General features: G+C 34.9%; 1 protein-coding gene across 2 annotated transcripts in view; it reads left to right on the top strand.

Moving 5' to 3' along the window:
• Positions 1 to 25,760, top strand: part of MGAT4C (MGAT4 family member C) — a 221,652-nt gene that overhangs the window by 151,801 nt on the left and 44,091 nt on the right. For both annotated transcript variants that reach the window (XM_049626036.1, XM_049626035.1), the window contains exon 3: positions 23,763 to 23,812. The gene's annotated coding sequence lies outside the window, so the exon portion shown is untranslated. The remainder of the gene's footprint in view (positions 1 to 23,762; positions 23,813 to 25,760) is intronic.

Below are 25,760 nucleotides of genomic sequence, written 5' to 3'. Positions count from 1 at the left end.
TGCTGGGGAAACGTATTCTCAATCATTGCTGATGTGATTTTAGATTGGAAGATTCTCTAGGAGGACAACTTAGCATCTTCTACCCAAATTGCACCTGGATATATTCAGCAATTCTAACCCTAAAAATTTACCTATTAAATGTATTTACAGAAATCACATATGAAATATTATTTGTCGCAACATGATAAAAGATTTTACCTCACTTAAGTGTCTTTCAGTGGGTTACTGGTTGAATAAAATGTGGTACATTTATATAAAAGAATTATATGCATTTAAAAAATACAAACAAACCCCTTTGTGGAGTGATATAAAACAATCTCCAGGGTGCACTGAGTGAAAGAAAAATGGCACAAAAATATGTATAGCATGCTCCTATTTTGTTAAAATAAAAGCAAAGAAAAAATCATGAGTATATACTTATTTGCTGCTATAAGCATGTAACAATTTTAGAAACAACAGTGCTATTGCCTTGGAGAGAAATTGGGTAGCTAGGAGACAAATAATGAAGGGGAATTTTCCTGGTATACCATTTTGTGCTTTTTTTAATTTGAATCATGTGAATGTACTACCTATCAAAATATTTAAAGTTAAATTTAAAAATAAATATCATATTATTTCAGAAAATGAATTATAGGAGCCTTAAGAAGTTAGTAGTAATGAACTTGGAAAAAAATAGGTCTCCTTTTTGATTTTCAGATAGGAACAAGTCCAGTTTGGGATATATTCTAGGATACCTTAATAGAGTAGAAAAACACTGCGTGTGAGATGATGAGAGAGATATAGAGAGATACAGAAGTCATCAAGATCAAGATGCTAGTTGAAGTAATCATAGTGACCTAGCCTGCTTAAGGAGAGCCGGGAAAGGAAAAGATCTAGAACCATTAACCAGCCAAAATGAAGTGGCAGAAGATGGAGAGAAACTAGTGAAATTGATTAAAAAGGGATGATAAGGGTCCCTGGGTGGTTCAGCAGGTTAAGTGCCCAACTCAGTGTCACAGGTCATGATTCACAGTTTGAGTAAAGGGCTTCATGCTCAAAGCATGAAAGCTGCTTGGGATTCTCTCTCTCCCTCTCTCTCTCTGCCCCTCCCTGCTTCTCTCTCTCTCTCTCTCAAAATAAATAAACTTAAAAGGGGAGGGGTTAATAATATATTAGGAGTATTAAGAGAGTAGTACTCTGGAAATTGTGACAAGAGTAAACTTAAGAAGCAGAAGGTATTCAACGGCATCCATTGCTACGAGAGATGCTGAATCCAGACTGTTAATAAATCAAGAATTACTTACACTGTACTATATGAAATACTCTTTATTGTGTATTACCCACACACTGCAGTTTTCTTGCAATTAAAGGCTGTGCATAATCTATAGGACATAGCAATGTGATTTCATGTAGTAAACTCCAAGTAAATAATTCTGAGAAGCAAAGAAAATTTTAAATAGATCTCTGTGTTTTCCATACAGCCAATTCTATCAAATGAATTAGAGAAATACAGAAGAATGGGCATTGAGAAAGTATGTTTATTAGAAACTGCAGGAATCGGTCACAGAGGAAAAGGAGATTGTGGAAACACTGTGAAAGGGTTAAATAGAAGGCTGAATGAAAGAAAATGTTGCCTGTGCAGAATCATAAAGCCAAAGGAAGATTTGAAAAGTATGAGAACTTTAGTTGTGCTATGATGGAGTGTAAAGAGTCAGTAGAAAGGGGCATACTGATAAGACTTAACAGAAGAGATTTAATAATAGGAAAAGTGAGGTTTTGAAAAACTACAAAAGAGCTCAGGGTTAGCTTTCTAAGAAGGACATCTACATTTTCTTCTGACATTATATGGTAGATGAGAGCATTAGTACAAAGGTTCCGTGAGGTTTAGACAGGATAGGAAGCATAGCTTCATGTGTTGAGCTAAAGGAGCAACCATATATCTCTTGGGAAATGTGTTCTTACCATCATTCTTTGGATTAAAGATTCAGTTAAGATAAATACAAAGAAGAAATAGTACAAAGAAGATGCAGCCAGATCCTTGAGAAGAATGGTTAAGATATAGAGTGTACTTGGAAATGAAATGAAATGAAAAGCAAAATTAACCAACACCTTAGTTGAAATGGATCTATATGAATTAGTGCTAAAAATGTCTCAAGGGCATACATGTTATACAAATCCTCAGTGTTAACAATATATTTTCACATCCTTTATAGTATTTTTGACCACCGACTATAATGTTCCTGGGAAATTAAATCACGTCTTTTCTTGGCCTCAGTCTTACTGTAAATAAAAGAATAGCATAATGATAACTTACTTCCATCCTTCCTCCAGCCACTTCCAAGCTGTCTGTGTTTTGTTACCTATTCAAACTTGCTGATACTGGCGTATACAATACTGTGATGTTTGCTCTTGCACATCAAAAGTCAGTTTAAACAAAAAGCAGTTTTTAAATTCTTTTTTGTAGCCTACAATCACGACTTTTATATATATATATATATATATATATATATATATATATATACATATAAGAGAGTGAGGTGGTTGTGTAGTTATTTGAGAGAATTACGGTCTGCAGTGAAACTACCAAAGGTCCCTTTTCATTGTGTGGGTATTTTCATCTGGTCATATATCAGAGGCAATTAGAGGGCCAAGGGTTTTTTTGTGGAGCCAAAGACAACTGTACTTACTTCTTGCTATAGAGGATGGAGTTAAAAGAGAAAAGGAAAGACAATTTCTACTTGTTCCTGTGATACTAGTGAGTTTGCCTTCATGCCTTTGGGATCCTCTCTGGGGAGCTGTTATTAGATAAAGGGAAGTCTAGCTTCCCTCTCATAATGCCTTTGTGTGTCTGGTGAATGCCAGAGGCAGGTACTTTGCAGGTTGTGTGAGATTTCTGTGGTAGCTTAGAAATATCATGATACGCTTCAAGGGTTCTCCAACCAGTTAAGAGATACACAGAAATATACCTTTGTGTCAAGGAATATTACTTTATTTTTTTCCCCGAATTCTATATTTAAATCACTTTGCAGTGGAATCACATAAAAAGAGCAATTGTAAAGCTATGAGTTTCAAGCTCTCATTATTTCTTTGAGTTTGCTGTTTATTTTTTGCCTAAGACTTTCAGCCATTTCTGGACAAGGTCTGCTAGTCTCTAGATACTGTCATTTATATTTAAGTTCCTCCTGCCTGATTAGCCATTTTATGCTCTGCTTTCTTTTGCATTTGATTAGTGATATCGAAATGCATTAATGCTTCATATAAAACAAAATATCCTGAGGATTCTCATAGCAATGTTAATATCTGGAGCCAGTGGGGGGAATATGGTTAACAGCCCATCACTATATTCATGTTAAGAAATTTCTACAATTACACATGGTTTTTATGTTTCTGCCTCATTTACTCAGTTCTTAGGAAGTAGCTGTTATTCAAGGCTACTGCTTTTGTTCTTTTCTTCCTACTAAATCTCTTTTTTAAAAAACATCTGTGGCAACATTTTTTTTCTTATAAAATATTCCAATTTAAGGACTGAGAATTAGAATGGTCCCTGATCTGGGCACTTGAGCTTATTTTAAGTTCTTTCCTTTTTGTATTTGATATTTTTATTGTTTGCTTGTTTGGCTTGGCACTTTATGTGACACTTTACAGGAAAGAGAAAGGGATGTATATGTTTAACTTCTTATATAAATTATTGCAACAAGTAAACACATTGAATTGTGCTTTCCTCTGAATCTCCGTTCTCCAAAGGTAAATGAAACAATCACTTGTGGCTACTAAGATTAGAAAAATATATGTTAGGAATACTCTAGACAGGCAGCAGGAATCTATGCCAATTATGCCTTCTCCTGCCCACTTTCTTAAAAAGTAAAGTGTGATTTAACTAATGGATCTGGAAGAAGAGTCCGAAAACATTTGTGGCTTTGGGTTTTTAAGGAATACTCTAAATTATCATTGTTTAAAGGTCAAAGAGTTCACCAAGGACTTAACTATAAAATAAACCTTTCCTCTGGAGAAAAAAAAAAATGGACCGGTGATAGAATTATCAGGATATTGGAATCTAGAAAAGAGTGAAGAATATTTACAGACAATTGAAAAGAAAGTACTACAAAACTAGAATCTACTCACAGCCAATACATCATTTATATTTTGGGCTACAAGTAAGTACAATATGATATTCAAGAATTTAGAAAGCACATCACTCACAAGTTTCCCATGTGGTAATTACATGAACATCTGCTCCAGTCAGGTGAAAATTGAATAAGAGAATTTCACCTATGACAGAAGATGGTGTGTATGAGAAATGGTAATGGTCAGTGAATATATTCAAAATTTTGGTTAACCCTAAATAGATGATAATATTGTGATTGTGAGAAGAAATATTTGTAAAAATAAAGAAAACTGTAGAAAACTTGGTCAATAAGAATATTTTCTTTTTCTTTTTTTTTAAAGGTTTATTTATTCTGGGTGGCTCAGTTAGTTAAGTGTCCAACTCTGACTTCAGCTCAGATCATGATCCCATGGTTCATGGGTTTGAGCCCCCTGACAGGCTCTGTGCTGATGGTGCGGAACCTGCTTGGGATTTTCTCTCTCTCTCTCTCTCTCTCTCTCTCTCTCTCTCAAAATAAATAAACAAAAAGAACAAAAAAATAAAACTTTATTTATTTTTGAGAGAGAAAGCTCAAGCAGGGGAGGGCCAGACAGAGGGAGGGACAGAGGATCCGAAGCAGGCTCTCGATAGACAGCAGCAAGCCTGATGGGAGGTTTGAACCCACAAACCCCAAATCATGACCTGAGTGGAAGTTAGTGGTTAAACCCACTGAGCCACCCAGGGGCCGCATAGAAATAGGGTTTTAAAAACATTTTCCTGAGAATTAACAATCCAATGGCAGGTCAGGGAGAGGAAGAACAACAAAAATTTAATTAAAAAAAAATCCAAGAACCCTAGTGTAACACAGACACGTGTGCATATCATGTTTGAGTGATTCCCACACACAGTTTAAACCTACTGCTGTGTCTGCATGTTATGCGTATGGAAAATAAGCATATGTGACTCCTGTCACTGGCTTGCACTACTGCGCTTGAGCCTGCAGCCCCTGCAGCCACACAGGTGCACACCTGGCAGACAGCTCAGGCACCTGCAACTGTTCATGCAGTCACATTTGGCCCCAGCACATACCACCATGCATGCCCCTGCCACCGTGCATGTACCAATAACGTGTTCCTCATTTCCATCTGAGACTTCAAAGTTCTGTTCACAACTATTTCACTGTTCTTAGTCTAAGAAGATGAAGGTTTTCTCTTCTGCTCTCCCCTTCTCTTCCTGAGCTCTCACCAACATCGCCTTTAAAGGACAATTACAGCAGTGGCTTTTTCTAACAGGCACCTCAAACTCTTTCTGACTCTACTTATTATACAGTACCAAAGCCCCTTCCACACTTTTAGATATTGGTAATTTTTTTAAGTTGTTAAAATATATTTATTTTTTGAGAGAGACAAGGACAGTGTGGGTACAGGAGGAGCAGAGAGAGAGGGAGAGAGAAACCCAACCAGTCTCCACACTGTCCACGCAGAGCCGGACACAGGACTTGAACCCACCAAATCTTGAGATCATATCCTGAGTTAAAACCATGACCTGAGCCCAAACCACCAGTCGCTTAACTGACTGAGCCACCCAGGCACCCCTCACACTTGTAGGCATTTGTTACTCGACTTCTTGGTACCAATTTTGTCTCAGTCAGCTCAGGCTGCCATAACAAAATATAGACTAAGTGGTTTAAGCAACAAACATTTATTTCTCTGGAGGTTGGGGATCCAAGATCAAGTTGCCAACAGATTCATTGACCTTCATGAAGCTTCAATTCATTCATTGACTTCCTGGTTGATAGAAGGCCATCTTATTGTTCTCATGTGGTAGAAAGGGCAAAGAAGCTCTCTAGGGGTGTCTTTTTTAGGGGCACTAATCCCATCCACGATGGCTCGATTCTGATCATGCAATCATCTCCCAAAGCCCGCACCTTCAAATATCATCACATTAGGGGATAAGTTTCAAGACAAAAATTTTAAGGGGACACAAACATTTAATCTATGGCACTCTACAATGTAAAAACCTGGAGAGTAAAATTGATAAAATATGTTAAAATTATTTTGCCACTGAAAGATTCAAATTCATTTTGGGTTTGTAAATGCCCTCATTTTTCCCACACCATTAGTTTTTCGTGATGAACAAAGCCCCCCCAAAAAAGTATCTTATGAAGGGAGAAGTTTTATATATATTTTATAACATGTGTAATAGTATAGTACTTATAATAAACTTTTCTTTTGGTAATATTGTACTGAAACTTACAATTTACCACTTACCATTTATGCCTGTGCTGCTTTTTTTTTCTTTTCTTGGAAGGTTCCTAAACTATGGTTGATATGTGTTATTACTAAATCTCTTTTAAGAAAATCTCATATTTGACAAAAAGATATGCTCCAGAGTGTCTCTGAAGAAATATCTTAAGATAAGTGAATTGTTGCCTACCAGTTCCTTTTTTCGTAAGAACTTTTACTTTCCTTCCAGTCACAGGAATCATCCCTCTTGAAAAGTAAAGACCTAAAGTAATGCTGAAAAGAATTGGAGGGTCTCGGAAAAGACCTTAGAAATGGTTTAGTCCAAAGTCCTCATTCTGCAAATGAGGAAATTGAGGTCAACCTGCAGTTACACGGACAGTTTAATGGCCTGGCTAGAATTAAGCAGAACCGTCTGGTTCTCAGTCCAGTGCTTTTTTTATTATACTGTGCTGTGGTCCTCTCCGTGACACCTCTAAAAAAGGTTCTTATAAAGCTTCTACGCATGACTCACAGTGGTTCTAACAGAAATACTTTCCCTGCTGAAAAATGCCTGCCAAGGATTCTGCTACTAAGGGCTCCCACTAGGCAAGGGGGTCCCTAGACAGACTCTGCAAACTGTAATGAGCTATATAATGTCTCTATTCTCCAGTGACACGGAGGCTTCACAAAGTAGACTTTTTTTTTAAATAAAGATTTTAAGCAAGCATCTCAATTGTCTAACTCTCTGTATCACATGTCCCAAGAGACAGAGCCTAGAGCCAGTCACACTCAGTGTGTTATGTTTTAGAACAACACAGGGATATTTCAACATAGTTGGCCTTGTTTGTCCCAACCCCATTTTTTTAAATCGTTCCTTTTATAAACCGGCATGGTCTCTCTGGCCCTGTCAGTGAGCGACTGAGCAAGGTCTCAATGCTGAAAAGTTGTATCCATGGCAATAGTGCACAGTGTCACTGAGATGTCACCCCAAGACTTTATTTAATTCCTATAACAAATATTCTCCATACTGGGTTCCAGGGGCTGTATTAGTCATCATTCGCCTGTGCTGTCAGTTGTGCTAGATGAACACTATCTTCTGAATATTGCAGATAGCTGGATTTACGGTGAATTTGTAACTTTGTGGGAACAAAACCAACTATCAAAATAAATGTAAAAATATAATAAGTAGTATGTATAGGAGATTAAAATCAGGTCTGTAATTTCTGTGCTATAAAAATTCATCCCTGGTTTGGATCACAGACTCTAAAATTTAAATCATGTTAACTCTGCTGCCTTCCTATCATCAAAAAAGTCACCATGGCAACAAATCAATAACAATGAAAACCGATTCATTGTTGTTCTTTAATGTCTATAGGTTACTAGAATGTGATTTTAGAACATAATCCATCATCTAGAAACATTTCAAATGTTTTTTTTATTTATATTTCATTATCCCTGCTTTCTTACCCACAATAACTACACATATTTTCTCCAACATGGAGTACTGAAATTATGCTATATTATAGCACACACTCCCTCTGTCCATATTTCCTTGAATAGCAGAGAAAAAATGGTGATTTCCATTTGCATCAACTAAATATCATTCACCTTTAATTTTTCCTTTATCTCAAGTTGAATGCCTAGAAAATATCTACACTATAGCCTTGATATATATATATATATATACATATATATATATATATATATATATAATTTTTTCAAGAAAACCCAGATATCTCCATGTTGAGAATATAGGCCTATTTTAAAAATTAAAGACTTTAATTTTGTTACCCAAACATCTTTACAGTAATGGAAAACCATAATTGTGTTTTTAATCACACTCACACTGGGAAACTAGCTTTACGGGGCAACATATTTATTTGAATATGTTCTCCTTCTAGTTAATAAACCTCTTTCTTTTTCTTCATACTTACTAATTTTGAGTAAAAATGTAGCTCCAACCCCCTACCACTATTACAGAAATAGATATGAAACTCTGGTTACAATATCTTGACTCCATTTGAATTCACAGTACATTTGAAGTGTGTGTGTGTGTGTGTGTGTGTGTGTGTGTCCTGACAAGATTTTACAACCAGACTGAGGCATAGACATTGGGATAATCCTTCAAGCTTTTTCTGCTGCTGTTTTAATAGCACTTCATGTATTTCCAAACATTTAAATGTTGTTTTCGATCATTTACAACATTAAAATATGTTGCTTCTTTTTCATGGTAATCGAAATAAAATAGAGAAGTCAAAAACATAAAGGGAAATAAAAAACAAAAACAAAAACATAAGTGTGTGATAAAAACCTGAGTCATTTGCTGGGGGGTAAACTAACCCAAATAACTCACCCGTAACAGCAAGTATAACTGCTCTCTGAGTGAAAGGAAAGGAGTTGGGTTGAGCAAGGCAAAGTAGTAACTTTAGTTTTAGCTACAGAATATTTAGATACAGCAGGTGGCAAAAAGATAAAAAAAAATAAAAAAAAAAAACATGCAGACTGGAGGATTAGAGAAAGGAAGGTGAAGAGCTGTAACCCACATTAAGGTAAGGAAGAGACGCCTAGTCAGCACAGCACCTGCCAAAACAGGGCTCAAACCATGGCATGGCAATATGGCACAGGCACTGTGAGTCACTCCTGGTAAAGAAGCATCTGGAAGGTTGGAGGAATAGTCTAATCCAGGACTCTAGCATGTGAAGTCTTAGCTGTGTCCACCCAGTGTCACAGAACATAGCAGGAAGAGCTTCAGAGCCTGCTAGATGGGAATAAGGTAGGAAATCAACTAGAAAACTAAAAAGTAAAATGAAGAGCAAGAAAAGTGGTGGAGAGAGAGAGAGAGAGAGAAGGCAAGCTGATGAGTATATATATATATATATATATATAATAACATGTATGGGAGATGGATAATGTGTGTGTGTATATAAGTATGTGTATCTATCTATCTATCCATCTATCTAGCATCTATCTCACTCATACTATAGTTTTCAGGTAAATTTCCAAGAAAAGAACCATTTTTCTTGCTGCCTTTTTATTCTAAACTTCATTCTAATCTGCAGCTTCCCATCAGACAAGACAAAACTACAGAGTAATATTTAATGACCATTGGATATTCTTGGAGAGTTTAAAGAGACTGCTGAATGCGCCTTTCTTTAGTCACAGTTTGACCTTTGCCTTTGACTTTCATACTTCATCATTTCAAACTGCTACCTGAACTCTCAGCAAGTCCACTATGATTTCCTCACCTTTGCCTTGTTAGTGGTGATAATTAGGAAAAATTCTTAAATGGAACAGTAGGAGAGATAGTCTCTCAAGTCCTTTACATTTATAAGAGATACTAACGTTATTTTTTGTGTCCTTTTATTCCCTTGAGTAAATTCATTCTAATCCTATTTATTGTAAAATCTATCTATATATATATTTGTGCCATCTCTATGCCATGATTTGACTGGATCCCTAATATACAGCCACTCCTGTCTACCAGGGTTTTCTACCTGTTCATACACTGTATTGACATGAATCTCCCCTTCTTAGCACAAATCAGTGCTTTTCCCCTCTTATTTTCCTTATTAAACCCCTCTATTTAATGGGGTTTACCTTCTGAGTTCTGGCTTCCAGCAGACTAAGAAAATGAATGATTTGGGACACCTGGGTAGCCCAGGTGGTTAGGCATCCATCTCTTGATATCACCTCAGGTCTTGATCTCAGATAGTGAGTTTGAGCCCTGTTGGGAAAATTAAAAAAAAAAAATCAAAAAAGAAAAGGAATAATTTATTAAAATATTAATGAGTTAAAGTGTTTGCTTAAATTTCAAAAACAGCTTCTATACTTAAAAATTGGGAATAAAGACAACGTATAGGTTATATTTTTCTCAGGGTTTTACTAACCTCATCCTGCAGAGATGTGCTGCTTACCCTTTTAAGAAACTCTTGCTTTGCCACTATTACTGAGAGAATTATGTACTATCTTTCAGATATGTTGAGGTAGAAAAAAGTTTCAGAACTAGTCCCCTAAGTAGTTAAGTGTGAAATCTCCATGTCAGTTGAACTCATTTTCAGGCAGGCAACCTTTGGGAGAAATGTTAAAAATCATGACTTTCTATTTTGCCAGAAGAAAGATTGGTAGAATCGGGGTAAAAAACTAAGGACAGTAAGACAATCAGGTTAAGACCAGGCAAATTGATAAGACCGCACCCAACTTCCTTTGGGTACTCTTCAGTCTGCAAATAAATAAATCAATAAATAGCACTGATATTTCATCTAAAGTGCTTTGTCATTAAATTAACAAGTAAGAGGATTTATATTTTAAAAAGACAAATGTTAAATTAAGCCTTAAAATTAAAGAACTAATGTTCATTACCAAGAAAATCACCTTTTGTCTTCTACTGAATCATATAATAGTTTCCAGAAAGAAGATATAGATTTACACTGACCTCCACTATGGAATATAATTTGGAAGTTTGAATTGAACAGACATATACATTCTTATTTTCAGAAACCGCAAAAACCACGAAGGTATCTCTCACCTTCATGGTTTTAGATTGAAGCAGTAAAAGGAATAGGAGCTCTGGAGTATCTGTTAAATTTTTATTTAAGTAAATGTTTTATTCAGATGATTGAATGCACACATCTCAATGCACTAAAAACTTGCTTCTGAAAATAATATTTTCTAATCAACTAGACTTACATAAATCCTAAGAACTTCATTAGCAGAAGTACCTATTGAAAATACTTGTTTATCCGTGTCTGTTACTGAATGGTATGTAATAATCAACAAGCACTCGGAGTCTGTCCTTTGTGGAATAATCCATATTCTTTTAAATATGTCAGCGTTGTAGTTTGAGAAGATGAGTACTCTATGTGGATCTCTTAAGATCCTTCAGAGCCCTCAAAAACTGAATAATTGACTGATTTTTTTTATCCTTTCATATGCACTTGTTTTGAAGTGTACATGGCACAAAGGAATGGAAATATAACTCCTACTCTTCTCAGATGTTTCAATGTGATGTTATTAATGATGTGAAACTTTAGCTCAAAGTTAAGGAGTCTCAGATATTTTCCTTCTCCAAAGAATAAAACTACCTGGGTAAGTACCTAAGAAAGTAGATAATTCTCCTGCATCCATTACCATGAGAAAAAAAAGAGAGTAAATAAGATACTGGCACCATATTCTCTTTTCTAATTCAATTTCAGTTCTCTTGGTTGTATATTTCCTTTATTCAACTAATTAATATATGCAATTCTCTCCCTCTCTCAGTCTCACTACTTATCTACCTACCTCCTACCTATGAATCCATCTGATCAACCCATCTAACTAATTGTTGACCTATCCAAACATCCACCCTTTGCTTTGTTGCTCAAAATACATGAGGTAAGAAAGAAGACATCATTCATGTGTATACATACGTGTAGCAGTCTGTGTGTATCTGTCTATTCATCAGTCATAAGACCTATAGAAATAAATATATGTAGAGACACATTATGTACACTCACAAACATATTTGACTATTTTAATTTTTATTATTTATATCATTTCTCTTCCTCTTTTCTGTGGACAGCCACGAGAACAAACGTGTTACTCTGACCTAGTGCATTTAAAAGTAGGGGAGGGAGAAAAAACATAATAAGAGAAGTATGGGATTTTCTAGAAAAGTTCTGAATGTCTTTGCTTCATAAAGTCTTTTCTTAAAAATTGCTTCAGTGGGGCACCTGAGTGGCTCAGTCATTTAAGCACCTGACCCTTGATATCTGCTTAGGTCAAAATCTCATGGTTTTGTGATTTCAAGCCCCACATCAGGCTCTGTGCTGACTCTGCAGAGCCAGCTTGGGATTCTCTCTCTCTCTCTCTTTCTCTCTGACCCTCCCCAGCTCATGCTCTCTCTGTCTCTCTCAAAATAAACTTAACAAAATTATTTTAAAAATTAACAAATAAAAATTGGTTTAGTAACATGAGTGCTTGTGCTGTTGCAGTAGAAATAAGAGAGTGTAACAAAGTATTTAAGCATAGGGGAAACACCGTTTACTAGCTCTGTACCTTGGGCAAGTCACTTAATTCTTTTGTCCTCAGTTCTATTGTCTATAAATGAGGGATAATAATGGCAAATCTTTTACGGGGCTGTTGTGAGGACTGAATGCACTAATATTTATAAAGGGTTTTGAACAGCAGTTGGCACGGAATAGACACCCTATGCATTAGCTGTTACTTATTGTCTAAATACCCTTATAGGAATGAAAGCACATGAGAAAAGAGATTTGTTTTTATGTTAATTGCTATTTCCAAGAACCAAGAATAGTACCCCAAACACTGAAGGTATTCAACAAGTCTTATTTTGAAGACACAGTATAGTGTCCTAGTTAAAAGTAATGATCATGAAGACAGACTCCCTGCTTTAAAATCCAGGTTACAATAATTATTAGCTGTTTCACTTATGCAATGTAGTTAACTCTGTTCTTTAGTCACTAGATCTGTAACATGAAGATGTAATTGCTAACTTTGTGTGTCAGCTTGATAGAATCACAGGTTGCCCAAATGTTTGGCTAAACATTATTTTTAGATGTGTCTTTGAGAATGTTTCCAGATGAGATTAACATTTGAATAGGTAGAGTGAGTAAAGCAGATTGCTCTTTCCAATGCAGCGGGCCTCATCCAATCAGCTGATGGCCTGGATAAAACAAAATCAGAGGAAGGGAGAATTTGTTGTGCCTGATAGTTTGAGCTGGAACATTGGTCTTCTCTTGTACTCAGACCAGGATTTACACTATTGGCTTTCCTGGTTCTTGGGCCTTTGGGCTCAGAGTAAAACTAATACCTCACCTGATGCTAAGAAAAATCATTCACATGTAAATAGGATGTGCTCCCTGGAGTTGCACAACCCAGCAGCCCTCACAAGAGCTATATAATTGTTAACAATTACCAATACTACTGTTGGTAACCAGAAGTAAAGTTAGTAAATATTTTATGGCCTAAATGATACTGTTATAAGCCAATTGTAAAGCATGTCTTATAAACTGCTTACGTAGCTGTATTATTCTTTAAAACACAGTTGGGGCTATCTCTATTAATTTTTCCTGCCTTGTTTGATCCTTTGGATTTTGCTTTATAGTGACTATTGATTTTTCCCCCTAAAAGAGATTGCCTTTTTTTAGCTTTGACTTTCCTTTGGAGCTATATTTTTTCCATGTCTACATATTCCCATGATGCCTTGATACTTCCCAAACCTACAAAAGTTGAAAAGCTTCTTGTGTGATATTTTCACAATGCATTTAATATGAGTGCACTTTCCTACTGTCTTAGTGCCTTGTCATGCCACCCTTCATTGCCTACCACTGTATACAAAGTAATATCATGTTATAATTTTACCTTGGGCCTATCTGTATTATTACACAAGGTGTAAACTTTCTCTTTAGGCACAATTTAGAGTAAATGGTAAAATTATACATGGCAGTCTAGATTTCATCCTTGTCTAGAAACACCAGCATTCTCTTGAATTAGCAAATTAGGTACATGTTTTCCTATGAGTTTTGGCAAAATAATGGCCATTAATGGCCCAGCTGGACATGTTATTACTAATAACCCAGAGGATTCCCTGCCTTTTGCCAAATGCCAAAATTGCATTACCTCTCTAAAATTTCAAATTTCACATCCACTTCAGTTAATTTTGGTCTGCTGTGTGTGATCATTTCTCTTAAGTCATTGAAATTTCTCAGACCAACCTGTATTATCGACCAAATATTATATATTTTCTTATCAGGGACAATGATGCAGATTTTTAAGGACCAAATTATTCTTTTTTTTTTTTTTTAAGCTTTGGTTTGATTTTTTTTTTGTAGGTATTCTACTCTTCAGAGTTATGGTTCATGTCTCTGTTTTGCGACATTATTATTCCTCTCTCAAAACTATTTTTTTCTTCTACAATTAGTTTCCTGGGAGAGGAGTTGTTGTTGTTGTTAATTAGTTTGCTTTTTCATTTCTTAATACAGTTCAGTCATTAAGATTTTGAGGAAGCTTCGGAACCTCAATTTTAATCTCTGCATTTTCTGACTTCAAAGATTTGTTCTTATTTTGCAGTTTTGAAATAAGTTATAACTTCTTTTTTCTTTTTTAAAGTTTATTTTGAGAGAGAGAGAGAGAGGGAGCACAAGTGTGGGAGGGGCAGAGAGACTATTTTTATTTGTCTTCTTAGACTAGATTGTAAATTTTATAAGAATAGGATTTTTTTCTTTCTCTCTGATGCTTTGCAAGTACCTGGTAAATAATAAATATAGTAAATATTTGTTTGAAAGAATGAATCAACATGAGGAAAAAGCTAGTCAACCAAACTTTTCTTTTGAAAACATCAAGATATTTGCCAATGGATATTTTTTCCCTAAATTTCAACTTTAGTACAAGTTGATGGTCTGTGGTGAAATTTCCCTTAATAATATTTATTTGTATAGATGGAAATCGTTGTTAAGAGTTACTCTCTCTCTGTATATTTTTACATAAGCTGGGATTTCCAAGTGTATCTCTCCATAAGATGTTTTTAGAAAAATAATAAAATATGATTAGAACACACAAAGGTATACGTGTCAGAACACACTTAGAGGGTCATCTCCTACAAGGTCCATAAACAATCTGATTCATGAGTATATTTCTGTGCTGAGTTCTAATAATAAAGTCAATTAATAATTTTAAAAAATTGGCCAACAAAGAAATAATGAGTTGGCCATTAGTGGCCTCAGCACAGGTTGGTCTGAGAAATTTCAATGACTTAAGAGAAATGATCACACACAGCAGACCGAAATCAACTGAAGTGGATGTGAAATTTGAAATTTTAGAGAGGTAATGCAATTTTGGCATTGGCAAAAGGCAGGGAGTCCTCTGGGTTATTAGTAATAACATGTCCAGCTGAGAGGACTCGTAGATCCAGGATCTATGTTGACCAGCTGGCCTTTCTACTTCTGCTCCTGCTCTTGCTCTGCATGGCAAGAAAGTTCACTCCTTTTTTTTTTTTGATCATGAACCTGGACCAGCAGGATTCATAATATTACATGCCTTCAGTCAATAGAACAGATGGCCCAGTATCCTTTAAAATGGAATCTAGTCAGGGCACCCGAGTGGCTCAGTCAGTTGAGCGTCCTGCTCTTGATTTCAGCTTTGGTCATGATCTCACAGTTTGTGTGTTCGAGCTCAGCATCTGGCTAGCTGCTGTCATCTCCGAAGCTGTTAGCACAGAGACTGCTTCAGATCCTCTGTCACCCTTTCTCTCTGACCCTCCCCCACTTCCACTCTCTCTTTCAAAAATAAATAAAAGCATTAAAAAAATGAAATCTAGCGGAAAAAATACTAAAGATGTGTTGTGCCCTTTTTCAATTTTCATGTGTTAGGTAGATCTCTGGGGTATCAAATGGTAAACTAGGGCTCAACAACAACAACAACAAAACAAACAAAAGGGAATTGAAGTAAAGAAGTTTATTACTCAGAGGTCCTAGAGAAGATACATGGTACACTTCTAGGGGCTACCAGGGAGGTTAAGAAAGGGTACAGGCAGAGGGTGCATCAGGATTGGGAGAATATGCCTTTGGTAGGATTTGTGGGTAGTGTACTTTGGGGTTCCCAGGCAAAGGCTGGATTTGTCAATTCAAGCAAAAAATACTGGAGTTTTGGTAAGTTTTGCAGGGGTTTATCAAAGGAAGGCACTTGGGGAAGGCCTTGGAAAGTGCAGGACCATTGGGGTATCACATTATGAACTTACATTTGCTGTGGCTCTGTGAGCTGTCATCTAGGGCATGTACTTACTGGAGGGGCTAGTGTCAGATCAAGGTATCTGAAGGCTGTTTGTCACACAAAATTAAGGTGCAGACAACGATATTATGGAATGGCTTAGCTAAACACTTAATAAGATGCTTTTGGAAATTTGCATTTTCACAATGCGTCTCTTTACTTGAAATTAAAACAGCGGACCCAGGCTTTCTACCTGTCCCCCATTACCAAGCTGGAGGCCCATATAGAGATGGTACGGTGGGGAGAATTGATGACTGGAGAACGTCCTTCCTACCCCAACCTTCTTCCAGGAAGCTTATGAAGTACTTTTCTCCCTGTGTCATGACTTTCTACAGAGGGATTTTCTTGGCCAGCCTCAGTCTCCAGTAGCATTGAGAAATGTCTACCCACCAAAGGATTTTCTTGTCATCCTTCAAAACCCAAGATTTCACTCCCAAAACCACTTTCTGGAACAAGAAATGAATCCTCTGTTGGGCTGAAATCTTCAGATAAGTATTCTGAAGATCCAGAATCTGAGCAAGAAATGTTTCTGTCTTAACTTATAAGAGGTCATTCTGCCTAAAGGCTTCCCTCTATGTATCAAAAAATCTGATGGAAAAGCCTCCAGGAATAAGTAGGCCTGTCACATCTCTTTTCTTAAATCATTTTGCATTATCTTTCTTTCACTTTAACAGCTATGAATTAGGTGATTATACATTTTCCCAATTCAAGACTTGATAGAATTAAATTTTAGGATAGAACTTTATCATTACGTGATTTGTTACAATTATATGAGTGAACTATTTCCATTTTATTGGACTCTTGAGGTTGTATAAGTATGGTATTATGATGTTATTAAATTTCCAACAATGCCACAAGTTATAATGGGCATTTTGCATGAGTAGTTGAGCAACAGAATGGATTTTAGACTTTACAGACCATTTCTGCTTCTTTATAATTTATAATTGTGAAAGTTGCTTGAACTTTACCTAAGTAGTTTTTTTTTTATTTGTTTAATGAAATAAATGAAAAGACATGGAGCCTCTTGAAAAATGCTATAAAGGAAAAGCAATTCTTTATTATTGAAATGACTTAAAAGAGGTCAATCTATCTAGAGGTTTCCCTCTGTGTATCAAAAACCTGATGGAGAGGCCTTGTGCCACAAATAGGTCTGTCACATCCAGAAGTTTCTATTTTCTTTATAAAAACTGAAACTGTAGGCCTCATTTCATTTTATACTTAATTAAATGATTACAGTGGGCAACCTATTTGCACGCTTCCCTCTCCACCTTGTTTGAGAACAAAGAGGACATGTATCCATTCTCTTGTTTTTCACTTTTATTTCTGTTTTCATTCTGTGTAAGACTTATGGCTCCCACTTCTTTGGGCAATTTCAATGTGTTGATTTGAATTTTAAGGTAAACAGTGTGAGGTGATAACTTTACAAGTGTTATAGTCCTGTCAGGGGCTGCTAGGATAGTGCTCTTAACACACAGAGATGGACAAATGAGAGAGGGAAGAGCAAGAAGAAAGACCCTTCTCATTTTAGTTCATTATAAGTAGCTCAAACTGAAGTTTCATACTGTGGTTTTGTGTCAAAAAAAAAAAAGAAAGTAAATATTTATGGCTACCAAAGACTAAGTAGAGTATCCTTTGTCAACTATACAGACCACATCAGACTGAGGTTAAATTTCCTATGTCTACTCCTTAGAGCATGCATGTAACTTTTAGGAGGGAGCGATGAGATGGCATGGACTATCTATCTCTCACAAGAGAACATAGCAGACATGTGTTTCCAACCAGCAGAATGGAAATTGGAAACACTGTCTCAACCCAGCTCCTCAAGAAAATGATGGTTCCTTCTGAAGGGAGGAGAAATCAACAAAAGGTTGAACAAACATGTGAACAGAGAGATGAGTAGACCACAAAGAAAGGAATGGTGTGAACATAGGGGATGCTCAATCTTTGAGGAAAACGGAATGCAGCAGCATATGTTATGAATAAAATGTTTGTGTACAGTGTTATATTTTTCTAAATCAAGTCGTATTCCTAGGAAATGTGGATACATTTGAAAATGCTTTGTATAAACTTAACACTGTTCATTCATAAAATTGAAATTAGAAAGAATTTGAGGGAAAATGAAAACAGAATATGTTTTTTTTACATCTAAAAGATAAGCAAAATATTAAGTTGGATACTCAGACATGTTTTGTTAGAGTTGAATAATTATAATTACATAATTACTTATATTTTATATAATTATATAAATTTAATTAGTTTGATATTAGTTTTAAAGAAAGCTACTTTGATTTTAAAATCTAGGAAATCCAGAAAATTTTCCCAATCGACATGTTGTATTTGCTTTCTTAACTTTTAGTTGTTATATTACTGCTTTAAATAGATTATCCATTTCACATACAGCATATTTTTGGTTAGAATAATATTGTTTTTTTTAAATTTACACAAAATTTAACTAAAATGGATGTAGCTTAATAGAGTTAGTGAGTTATTGGCCAAACAAAGGCTTAAGTGAGTACTGAATTAGTTTAAATTATTCAGAAGAATGCTTGAATTAATTTTAATGGAAAAAAAAGTATTTGTTGAAACCATTGGGATAGCAAATCCATTGATGGATAACTATTAAGCAACAATTTTACTCAACTCGAGAGTATCTACAAATGGCTACTTTTCTCTACAAATGACTATCTATTTCATTCCCATTTGTAGAGTCTGAATGAGTATGCCAAGGAGTTTGGCAAACAGACTGGGGAAAGGGGCAATGAGAGAAGAACTGAAGTTTAGAGAAAAGAGAATAAAAAAAAGAAAGATGCTTAAGTCACAGGGAAAGCTTGAATGAAAACAATATACCAGCTGGAGTTTGAGAAAAGAAACTCTTGCATACAGTTCTGGCAATATTACATCATCACAACTGCTGAACATTGATCCTTTCAGGTCATGGGAATCATGTGTGTTCCTGCTACAGAATCTAAACAGACGAACCAATGGGAGAAATAAGTTTAGATGGCACTTATAGATAAGGTGGTGTTCTCTTGGACATTCTAAACTCTCATTCTTATCAATGCCTTTTAAAATTTGTGGTTTATATCCTTTTCACTCCAATGTATTTACTCATAGAGTTCTCTTTATCAGGAATGTATTTTCATTTCTGTGTGTCTGGTACCTATTTACAATTAGAGCTAATATCTTGTCACTAATAATTCAAATTATGTATAATTGTTCACATATACTTTATTCCTCAACTAAATGGTTAACTCTTTGTGCCCCAGAAACTAATCTTAGGCTAATTACTATCAACTTATTTCTAACATAGTTCTTTATGTAGATTTATAATTTGTAGCTGCAGTTTGAATAAATCATTACTCTCACCAAAAACATTATTAAGGATTATGATGTAAAACATGCTAGCAGGCACTGATGAAAATGAAAAATGTGCAAATATTTTAACAAAAACTTACTGAACACCTATTACCTGCCAACAGTGTATAAGACTCTGGGGATACAATTGTGAACCAAAATAAACAGGGTCTAATTTTTATTCTAAGAGATCAGAAAGATGTTAAATAATCATACTAGGTAATATGTAGTTAAAAATTGAGGTAAGAGCTCTGAAGAAAAGAAGCACAGTTGTTTCATATAGCTTTGAATTGTGTATTTTCTACCAGAGAAACCTGGTTTCATTCAAAACCAGAGGTTTTTTTGTTTGCTTGTTTTCCCTACATACATTTTACACTACATACATTTCTCCAGAGATTATCTTTTCAATCACATGAGGGAACCATACTCCACTTCCTGTAACTCTAGATGGACCTGTGCTCTAAGTGAACCTAATAGACGACGTCCAATGTGCTTTTTGACTGTGACAGAGTGTTCTGGGCCCTCTTCTCTGTTTGACTTTTCTGTTGATGTTTTCTGTGGATGTCCACAGGGAATTCTCAGCTCCAGTGTCCTAGGTGAGCCTACATGGCAAGCCACACACTACTGAGAGGGAAAACATCTAGCTTTTTCACTTTGAAGTGTTGGAAGATCACCAATTTGCCTTTTAGTCATCTCATCTATAAGGAACACAATTTTCAAGACTGAGCAAATGATTTCCCAAATGCTGTAGGCACCAGACTTTGTTGTAAAGGTTTAAGTTACAATAATAACAACAACAAAAGTCACCGTGGCTAATCATTTCCTTTAGAAGTCAACTAACACATGGGCATTCACATGGGCAGAACAAAGTATACTGGCCCAGAACTGACACTCTTCATAGTTCCCCAAAGATCTTTCACTTTGCTTGGCTGACTCTGCAACTCCAGTAAAGTGCAGCCAGACTCTAGTAAAAGAAATCAAGTGAACACTTTGCTTCCTCTTACTTTTGCTGCCGTTTTCATTTCACCACCCAGCTTACAGATGAAATCTATTCCTCAGCAGGCAGTGCTTGCACAAATGAAAGATAAATGTTTCTTCTATATAGGACAGATCAGTGAGACTCATAAAATATTAATGATGAAAGCTTTGGGAATTCAGTATATCCCTGACCATAGGTTTTTCTTGACAGTGAAGCACAGTCACTTTTAACGAATTTTTTTTTTCTGTAAGATTCCTATCAAGAATGATATGAAGGGAAAAGAATATATGATTTAAGATTCAGATGAGCATAGATTTTTTTTTGAGAAAGGTAATTTTTCCGCCTTTCATTTTCCCTCATGTTTTGTGTTCCTTATCTAAATTTCACTGAGTGATGTTGTGTGGTTGATTTGACTCTTGGAGCTGCTCCTGTGCCCATGAAGAAAACTGCTTAGGAATAGTACAGAAAGTACACATTTATTATTATTTAACATGCAGTATAGTAATAGCTGACATTTGTGTAACTGAAGCAATTTATTTATCCAAAAATTTAGGATGTGTTGCGTGTGTATTCAAATATTTATCAGTAACAAGGAACTCTGAATTTTTTCAGAAAATCAACATACAGATATTTTTAATCTGATGACATTTTGTTGTCTTGAAAATCCTTCCATAACCATTACAAGTTTATAGTTGTTTTTAGGGTTACTATCTCCCTGTAGAATGCTTAGTTGATTAGCCTCACCTTGAGATTTTTTCCAATATATGCTTTCACTTTACACAGAAATGAAGTTTGCTATTATGACAGGCTGAATAATTACATTATATATTTAAAAATGTATATTTATATGTTAAATATTTAAATATCTATATTAAATATTTGAAGCTTGAATATTGGAAATGGTCAAGAATAATAAAATAATTCCATCAACTAATTTTTTTTAATTCTTTGAAATTTCTGTGCTAACAAAATTATTTGTAACATGATTCAAAATATTTAATCACAATAAAGAACAGAAGTATATAAAATTAACTATTGTTCATAATAATGCCTCAGAAAGAAGAAAATCACTCATATATATTATAATTTAAGTTACATCAATAATGCCATCTAGTATGTTAAATATCAAATAGGATAAATTCTCATAGTAATAACATTATTTTTATATCAAAATAATATTTATAAAAAGAAAACATATGACTTAATACACTCAGAGAAATTATCTTTACTTAATTACCCTTTACTTAATTGAATATTTTTTTTTCATGTATATCTCTTCTCAGGTACACCTCTGTGATATTTTTCCTTAGAATATATGAGCAATTATCAGCCAAATATAATCCTTATAAACCACTAATAAGCCCAGGTCTTGTGTTTTCAGTGTATGTTTCAGTTTCCATTTGGTGATCTGCATACAAGGTTAAATCATCAGATTCCATTTGTTAATCAGCCTTTCAGAAAATTCATCAGTTCTTACTGTAGAAAAAATCAGATCTGTTAAAATCTATCTTGAAATATAAGGTCAGATCACTAGTAAGTGGAAACAGTCAGAAGGCATAGATCATTACAAGACATTATAAGACATCCAGGTCTTGAAGGATGTTATACAATTTTCAAAACACATACAGTTCTTTCATAATTGCCTGATCATCTGATTACCACTTCTAGTGTCTGGACTCCTATCATCAATGTGTTCCATCCATAAATTTAAAAACATAAAGTCCATAGTCCAAATGCCGTGTTGTGGCCAAATACCAAAAGCTTGTTAAAACTTGACTTACTGTTACAGTGTTCTGCAGACCAAATTTCTTGGAATCTGTAGTGAGGCCTCTTTTTTTTTTTAATTTTTGTTAATGTGTATTTATTTTTGAGAAAGAGAGAAAGCAAGAGCAGAGGAGGGACAGAGGGAGACACAGAATCCAAAACAGGCTCCAGGCTCTGAGCTGTCAGCACAGAGCCCCATTTAGGGCTGGAACTAACCGTGAGATCATGACCTGAGCAGAAGTCAGACGCTTAACCAACTAAACCACACAGTCTCCCCTATAGTGAGACCTCTTTAAATGCCACCTCCTTTCTGCCTGACCCTAATGATTGAGTGGTAATACCTCCATATTGACAAATAAGTTTATTTGAAATAAGATTATCAGAATGACTACTACCATTTTAAAGATCAATCTGTGGGACGCCTGAATGTCACAGTCCATAGAGTGACCAACTCTTGATTTTGGCTCAGGTCATGATCTCATGACTATAAGATCTCCCTCTCTCTGTGCCCCTCCCCCGCTCGGGCAGGTGCACATGCTCTCTCTCTCACAAAATGGATAAATAAACTTTAAAAGATCAATCTAGAATTGCAACTATTCTTGCCATATGTGAGCTACAGTATTAAAAATGGAGGAAAACTACAGATATCCCAGTGAAGGTGAGTATGTAATTGAGCACAGAACATCTAAACAGAGATGAAAAAAGAAAAACCCAAAAAACTAATGGAGATACCAGGCGAGACAGAGGAATTTGTGCTTTAAGAGCATATGAATTTTCAAACTCCAGAAAATAACATTATTGTCTCCTTGGAAGTAACTACATAGCCCAGAGAAGCACTGAATTTTTAAAAAATGTATATAAATAGTACTTTTAAGTGTAGTCAAGAAAAGTAATGCAAAATAACAACATATTTGTTACTCAAAATATCTTTGCTCAGAGAATGCCCACATGACTTTTAAAGACATTATCTTTAGAGACTTCTCTTCATGTTCTCATTTTCTTATAGCTGCACAGTTTTCTTCTGAATAACCTTGTTACATGGTATGGCGAACTGCAGTAGCAAACTGTGTTCCAGGCAATGAATTTCTAATGTTATAGCAAAAACATTCTCTTGAATATTGTAAGCCTTTACACATGATGGAAAAATCAGTAATGTAGACATTCGTAACAAAGTACCCTGTGCACTTTTTAGGTGAAGTGAAGCTAGTTAATATGGACTGAAGTTATTTTCAAAAGGCAAATAATCCTGTGGTTAAATGAAATACTATAAAATATATCTAATTTATTTACTACCCTGAAAAAAGCAATTGTAATGTTATTACAAGCAATATATGTAATATTATAAAAAGCAATATATGTAATATTATATATTGTATAATATATATTTCAAGCATTTAACTACTTTTAAATAATTTTACTTAATGTAAAGGGATAGGCTATGATATACAACAAAGTTAAAATATGTATATATTCTGTCAATTTAGAAAATATTAATAAATATGAACATAATGCAACTGCATGGGAAATAACAAATTATCTAGAATATGTTTATTTTACTTTTATTAATAATAAACCAGAGGAATATATTAGTAATACTGGACTTTCTTTTTTATAGTGTATCAACATTTTCTGTACAGGACAGATTATGACAGCTTCTTTCTTAAGGTGAGATTGGTTATCTGTCACTCACAGTAAAATTCTGAGGAGCTACAATTTTTTTGTATATTATCAAAGCTATTTCATAAAGTCAAACTCATGCCTAAATTGGAGCTATTTGCTCATTAATTTTATGTAAGCAGATTTTATTCTTTCAATACTACTACTTTCACAGTAAAAACTCTAGAGGATGTTTATTGGAAATTTATGAGTTTATCAAAGCATGTATTTTGATATTTTGAATTAAACTTGGAAACATATTGACACTAGAAGAAAAAACAGGTCATAGAACAAAATTACAGTATACAACTAACACAATTAAGGTATCTTCCAGAGTGTATTAATATCTTTAAATCCTTCCTAAAATACAAGTATCTTAGAATATCTTAATTCTCATGAGCCATCCAGATTTTTGTGTTAATGTTATATGTATTTTTGCTCTATTATTCCAAAAGTTGAAATTATTATTATAGTTTTGTAAATTAATATTATGGAGGATTTACTCACATATTTCTCACTTTCTTTTCGCTCCATTCCTTCTTATCAGAACTTCCACTTTATCTCCCTTTGTGAAATATGTTCTTTCAATTTTCTCTTAGTGAACATGATTCAGGTTTTTTTTTATTTTGTCTGAAAGTACCATTATAGTAAATTAATATCCCTGGAATGTGAGTCTAGATTGTCAATAATTTTTCTGACACCATTTAAGGTTTTATTCCACAGTTTTCTGGAGTCTATTTATTATTGGAAAGTCAACTCTCTGCCTAATTGCTATACCTGTGTCTGAAATTTGCTATTTTTCTCTGGCTGCTTTTAAAATCTCTTGATCTTTGGTGTTCTGAAGCTAGTTATGATGAATCTAGGTACAGTTTTTATATATCACACTTCAGATTTATTAGCCCTACAGTATCCGAGCAGAGATGTTTTTTTCAGCAATTCTGGAATTACTCAGTCATTATCTCTTTTAATGTGGCCGCTTCCATTTTTCTCTATTCTTTATGTCTCTTAATTTTTTTCCAAATCATTTCATAGTTTTTTTTTTTATTTTTAAGTTTATTTATTTTGAAAGAAAGAAAGAAAGAAGGAAAGAAAGAAAGAAAGAAGGAAAGAAAGAAAAAGAAAGGTAGGGCAGGGAAGGGCATAAAGACAAGGAGAGAGAGAGAATCCCAAGCAGGCTTCGTGCTCTAAGTGCAAAGCCAGACATGGGATGGGGCTCAAACTTAAACGATGAGATCATGACCTGACCTGAAATCTGGAGCTGGATGCTTGACCGACTAGCCACCAAGGTACCCCCATCACATAAATTTCTTCATGCCACGTTCTTTGAATCCATAACCAATTCACTGTGTTAATCTACATTTGTGACTTGTAATTAATCTCATTTTATTCTTTTTTTTTACCCTTGTGTTAACAAATTCCATTAGAGGGTTTTACAGATTTAATATTCTCTTCTTTCTTTTTCTTATGTTCAAGCCAAACCTCTAATCTGTGGTTTTGATTGTACTCTCTGTTGTTCCTGGTTGTTTTCACTTATAAAATCCTATTTTGTTTGTGTGTTTTTGTTTTTGAATACAATCTCAGGTATGTGGAATATTATTGATGGGAATTCTTTAAGGCTAGATTTGGAGTTCTATTCTTAAAGTACAGTACTTGCTTTTACCAGTCCCCGACAGGGGCAAGGAGGCAGCTAAATGCTCTGTTTTAGGTTTCTAACCCAACAAACAGCATGGGTTCATACTTCAGATCTGTGATGAGGACTAACTTGTTAATTCTTTGTTTTTTCTCTCCAGCCAGCACTTAGGACAAGATTTCATTTCAGAATTATTTTCCCCATGAGGTTTATTTCTCATTTTATCTGGAGAAGGGACTTTTATGCTTTTCACTCTGTTCCTCATGAAACAGTCAAAAGGGAAGCTCAAGCTTTCTAAGAATTGCTAGAAGTTCTCACCTAGAAAGC

This window comes from Panthera uncia, chromosome B4 (genome assembly GCF_023721935.1).
Source record: "Panthera uncia isolate 11264 chromosome B4, Puncia_PCG_1.0, whole genome shotgun sequence".
Lineage (NCBI taxonomy): Eukaryota > Metazoa > Chordata > Mammalia > Carnivora > Felidae > Panthera > Panthera uncia.
Note: the sequence above shows the minus strand (reverse complement) of the source record. Positions and strands in the feature narration are given on the sequence as shown.